At 26.0% G+C, this 6,000-nt stretch overlaps 1 pseudogene; it reads left to right on the top strand.

Annotated features, from left to right (window-relative positions):
* The first annotated feature begins 1,053 nt into the window (after window positions 1-1,053).
* On the top strand, window positions 1,054-2,474 carry LOC131173264 (putative F-box protein At4g17565; annotated as a pseudogene).
* Window positions 2,475-6,000: the final 3,526 nt, after the last annotated feature.

The following is a 6,000-nucleotide window of genomic DNA, read 5'->3' as shown; positions in this document are numbered from 1 at the left end:
ACTAATTTTTACTATAGTTAGTAGTTTTTAACGATCAGATTTTACTCTCGCTAATACTTTTTAATGACCATTTCTTTTTTATCATTAATAGCTTTTAACAACATTATTTACTATCATTACTATTTTTAAACGACGAATTTTTTTTCATTGGTAATAATTTTTAACGATGATATCAAAGATCGTTAATAACCTTTAATGATCATTATTTACTATTGTTACTTTTTCTCAACGACCAATATTTTCATTGTTAAAAATTTTTTATGACGACATCAAAGGTCGTTAATAACTTTTAACGACCATTATTTACTATCGTTACTATTTTTCAACAACCAAGTTTTTCATCGTTAACTATTTTTAATGACGATATTAAAGGTTGTTAAGTACAAAATAATGGTATTTTAATTCAAATTTAATGGTCATTTTCTCTTTCATAAATAATAATAATGATGACTAAAATAGCCGTTAATAGTACAATTTTAACAATCGATTATTGTAGCTTTGTTATTAGTATTAACAACTAGTTAAGTTTAATGACAGAGCCTATAATGACTTAACTACCAACCTTTGCAGTCGTTAATTAGTATTAATGACCACTTTTTAATTTTTAACGATGATTTTTCCTCTTGCTAAAAACCATTTTTCTTATAGTGGATGTTATATTATCCTAACATATAGCAAATGAGCTCTCGAAGTATACATTGATCACACAATCTATTTGTAAAATATGAAATTTGTAGATTTTGAAATGAGAGTTGACCTATCATGTGCAGTGGAAAATGTTAGAAATATTGTCTGGCTCACCTATGTGGGTCAACCCGAGTCCATTTGAATTAAAATCCAAAAGACATGTACATTGCCAAAAGGTGAAAAAATCCAAAAGTTATGTCTATTGGTTAAAAGATGTAACCGCATGAAGAGATGCGACTCTTCTTAATAGTTCCTTGCATTAAGAGATGCATCTTTTGGTTAAAAGGCTAGCATACTTTGACTAGTGTATATAAGAGCCTTGCAAACTTCTATAACAATGCAATAAAAAAAAATCTCTTTTTCTAACATGGCAGAAGACCCGAGTGCTAGCTCCAAAAGATTAAAAATTTCTTTTTCTAAGGTTACTTCCATTGTCGAACCAAATTGGACTAAGCTTCAACCTGAACTTCTGAGAATTGATACTTTCAAAGCTATCTTTTGCTCAATTCATTCGCTTCAAGGCTGTTTGTTCTTCTTGGAATTCCATTGCAAAATCATATGTCTCTTCATTACGTCAAGTACCATGGCTCCTCCTCCCTGGCAACCAAGAACATCATGCTTGTTGCTTCTTTAGTCTTGAGGACAATAAAACATATCAGATCAAGAACATTGTTAATCTGTTCAGTAATGATGCTTGGTGCGTTGGGTCATCTCATGGGTGGCTAGTGGTTTTAGATGATGAAGCAAAACCCTTCCTCCTCAGCCCCTTTTCACAAGTTCGAATTCAGTTGCCTACAATTGAGAGGTTCATGTTTCAAGTTAATAAATCCTACTTCATCCAACACTTGAGAAAGGTTTTTATCACCAAAGCTATCTTGCTGTCAGATCCATCTCATGACAACAGCTATGTAGTTGTACTAATTTTCGGTTACCTCTCAAGGCTTGCTTTCTGTAAGAAAGGAGATTCAGGTTGGACTATTCTTAGTGGTGCATCTCAAGGCTATTGTGATATCATGTACATTAATGATCTTTTTTATGCATTAACGTCGGATAGTTCCATTGAAGTCTGGAACTTTCATGCTTCTTTGCCAATAAAGAAAAGGGAAATCCACCCTTCAACCACAAGAGAAATGTTGGAAGCTACAAAGTGTTTCGGAAATTTACATTCTTGCCAAACTTACTTGGTGGAATCATCTGGCGATCTTTTAGTGGTGCTAAGGTATATAGGGAATTTTGTTAATGAAGAAGGTAAAGTTGTTGATGAAGCATATCTTCTAAGTGGTGACAGCACCCAGCTTTTGGTTTGCCCGTATCAAACACTTCTGTTTCATGTTTGCAAGTTGGATTCCAGAGAGCAAAAATGGGTGGGAGTAGACAATTTGAAGGATGAGGTATTGTTTTTAGGGGGGAACCATACAATGTCACTCTTAGCTCAGTATTGTTCAGGATTTGAAAAGAATTCTATTTATTTTACAGACGATAATTGGAATCAGATGAATGAAGATGACTTGTATGGAGGCAATGATCTTGGCAAGTTCAGCTTGGAAGAAAAGATTGTGAAACCATTTTATGCATGTGATTTAAGGAGGATTGATCCACCACCTTTTTGGATAGTTCCAAATCCATGGTGAGAGACATATATGATTTATAGTAATATATATATGGAGCAACCTGTTTTTAATTAATATATATGTGGAGCAACCTGTTTTTAATTAGTTATTGTTGTCCATGGTTTGACTAATTGTACTAATGTTGAAATATTTTTTTTCTTCCAAATTAAAGCTTAATGTTTGTCATAATTAAAATGGGCATTTCTATCATCTCTATTTTGTGCTTGATTCTACTATGAATATTGATTGTAATTAAGAAGCGTTGCTTATTATTATTTTGTATTTGAAAATATGCTGTGGACAAACACTAATTTGCTCTAAAAGTACAATTCTAGAAATTATTGAGAATAAAAAAAAATGAAAAGGAGATGATACTCACCAATAAAAAAAAAAATGAAAAGGGAATGACACTCACCCATAATCACCTAAAAAACTCAAAACTCACATTTACTAAACTCAATGACATTTTTTTTTTTTAATAGTTCAAGTTCTTCAACACTTAAAAAGTGCAAAACAAGAACTCACCTATATATTTTGTATAATTTTAAAGATATTTTTATAAAATATTTTTTAAAATATTACATATTAATTAATGTATGTCCATAAATTTTTAATTAATTATTCCATCAGGCCACTTTAAAATAATAACAATAATAATAAATTGGGCACGTACATCAAGCATAGGTAGGAATTGGACCTTGAAACCTGCTAATATGCTAAGAAGACAAGATATGACATGCAACAATATTAAAATTATCATTATTATATATCCTTAATTAAATAATCCTCAAATAAATTATTATATATTTAATAAAAATTATTATTTTGATTACATATATCATCACATTTAAAACACTTCCACCAATGTATATATTAGATGTTTTATGCTACGATAAGTAGTTTAAATCAAATTATCTATTTTTTGTTTATAATTAGATCATTTTTATTTTATTCATTCATCTCTTTTCATTATAGAAATAAGAAAAAAATTTCACTAATTAAAAATAGAATAAAAAATATAAATTAATAAATTATATTTTTATATAGATAAAAAAATTAATATAAAAAATTGAAAGATCATAATAGTATTGACAGAATATAGATGAGCTACACACTCAACTCTTCAATTCCATGATTTTTTTACGAACTCCATTAGTTAACCTTCAAAATTTAATATTTTATTGAAAGAAAAATTTGTACCATGTAAACTATTCTTCCAAAAAAAAAATCTCAATAATAAAGCACTTAATAATTTCATTAAACGAGGGAAAACATCACAAAAATTCAAGATGAAAAATAAAGAGGAGAAAGTTTTTTTTGAAAAAAAGGTAAAACCTCTCTCCCTAGAAGTTTTTGGTTGTGATTATTAATTCATCTCTTTTAGATGAAACTAAGAACAAATCTTTAATGTTTGATGTGCATATTTAAAATTATTTCCTCAATATTAATTATGAGAATTAAATTTAAATAACAAATCTGAACTAATTGTTTATTGTTTATAAGTGACTGATAAATAGTTAATATACTTAATAAATGAATAACTAACAAACATATTTATTGTTAAAATTACTAAAAATGATATTAAATGAGATATGTGATGAAATTTTAAAAATTAAAGAGGGATAATATGATAAAATACTGCAGGACTTAAAAGTTAGTCTTCCTAGTTTATATATATATAAACTTATTTTATAAACCCAACAAATGTTGAAACAAATAGTAAACTTATTTTTAGAGTTTATAAATTAATTTATAAGTTAAGACAAACACATTGTAAAATTGAAATTGAAATTATATTGATTCAAGATTTCAATCGAATTGACATTGCTCAGTTCAATTTTAAACCATAATCAGATTTTTTAAAAAATAATAAAAGAATAATTAAATTTTATTAAAACCGAATTCAACCATTTAATATTAATCTCTTAAATCTTTAATCAAAATAGCTAATTTTTCACCCAAACCAAGCTGATAGCCACACCCAAGTATGGTAAGTTTTGGTTTTTCCATCAAGTGCTTATTTGGTTTAACTGTTGGATGCAATTGATAGCTGATAGCTAATAGTCAGTAGCTGATTTAAGTCAGTACATAATTATAATTTCTGCTTTAAGTATACTTGTTTTTTAAAATAATATCAAATTATTTCACTTTAAAAAATTTCAATTTTAAAAAATTTATATTATTTTTGTAAATTTCATATAAAATAATATTTTATTTCATAGCAATTAATAATAAAAATATTCATTCATTTGAAGAACAAAATAATTATATAAAGCTGTAGTATGATCATATAAAATAATGACAAATTTAAAAGATTTTTATATATGAATGATATGTTTTCAATAAAGAAAAAATCACAACAAAAAATCTTTTATATATATATATCATTAATTTACGTATAAAATTGACATTAATATTACTTGTTACAACTCCAAGCATTGAAAGAGCATTTTTTGTAATAGAATGGACTACTACAGCAAATTGGGATTAATTAAATTATTTAATAATTATTAAGAAAGTTGTTTTTGATAGAATTGATAATAAAGAGATCATGCAAAAAATAAAAATTCATCAGAATTTAAACTTATAGTGAGATTTTTTTTATTTTTATGAAATTATTTTTGTTTAATTTTTTTACTTTATTGTTGTTATATGTAGAAATTTTATTTTTTTTTCTTAGTAAATAGTTTTGAATTAAAAAAAAAATTGACCTACTGACTAAAGTTTTTAGCCCCAACCCTGGTGTCATCATGAATACTCTTATTATTATTAATTGAAAATAATATTTTATTATATTATTTTATAAAAATATTATAATTTTATAATTTATTTTTTCGTGAAGGGTTGTATTTTTGTTAATTTAATATATATTTTGTGAAATGATTATTTTATAGAAAAAATAAATATTACTTTATATAAATGCAAAAAATAAAATATTAAATATTTTTAACACTAAAAAACATAAATTTACAACTAATTTTTGTAATTGACTGAAATTGGTTATAATAGGAACCGATTTTGCAATCGATTTGTGGTTCCTATTTTTTTAATAAAATACTTATTTTAGAAAATTTAGCAATTGATTCAAGAATCTGTTGCTAAGTCGAATGCTATTAGCAACCAAATTATATTTATTTGCTAATCGATATTAGAAAAATCTTGAATACATAATTAGTAACCGATTTTAAAATTTAGTAACTGATTGCACCGACTGTGAATCGATTGCTAAATTTTAAGAGGGAAATTTCCACTCATTTTTTGTTTTTTGTTTTTCTAATTTTTCAATGATTTGTGAATCGGTTATTAACAACAACTGATTTTTGGAATCAAATGAGATCAATTACTATTAGTAATAGATTGTGAATCAATTATAAATATTTTCTCTCAAAAATTTTTGCCTAATTTTTTTTATTTGTAACTGATTTATAAATCACTTACTAGCAGTAACTGATTTTTGAAATTGAATGAAATTAGTTGCTATTAGCAACTGATTCTACAACTGAAAATAAAATTGGTTGCAAAATTTTTTCCCCAAAAATTCTCTCTACTTTTTTTTTTTAAAATTTGAACTCAACTGAATCAATCGTTATCGATTGTTAATTCACTTATATAAACCACTACTCACCTCCTTTTCCCACTACTTTTTTTTTTTGCTTTTTCTTTTATTTTCTCTCTTTTTCTTCTATCATCTTTTTCATTATTA

This window comes from Hevea brasiliensis, chromosome 14 (genome assembly GCF_030052815.1).
Source record: "Hevea brasiliensis isolate MT/VB/25A 57/8 chromosome 14, ASM3005281v1, whole genome shotgun sequence".
Lineage (NCBI taxonomy): Eukaryota > Viridiplantae > Streptophyta > Magnoliopsida > Malpighiales > Euphorbiaceae > Hevea > Hevea brasiliensis.
This window is presented reverse-complemented; position numbering and strand designations above follow the sequence as displayed.